We start from the raw sequence: 259 nt of genomic DNA, 5'->3' as shown, positions 1-259 counted from the left end.
ACATCTGTTTTCGCGTGTGGGAGACACTCTATATTTATCATTCGGGATGAGTCACCTTGTCACGGAGCAGTCTGCTCTAGTCTTTGTGTTTAGACTGCTCTTGGGCGGACTGTGCTGCGGTGTTTAAGCTTTAAGCAGTACATATCTAGCTTCCTGCTAGCGCTGCCAAGGGCAGCAATAGCTATGGAGGCCCAGAAATCTCCTTCCTTTTTTCCCTCTTTGCTCGGTCTGACTTTAAAGACATAACTGGAGAGGAGGT

This window comes from Meriones unguiculatus, chromosome 8, assembly GCF_030254825.1.
Source record: "Meriones unguiculatus strain TT.TT164.6M chromosome 8, Bangor_MerUng_6.1, whole genome shotgun sequence".
NCBI classification, from domain to species: Eukaryota; Metazoa; Chordata; class Mammalia; order Rodentia; family Muridae; genus Meriones; species Meriones unguiculatus.
This window is presented reverse-complemented; position numbering follows the sequence as displayed.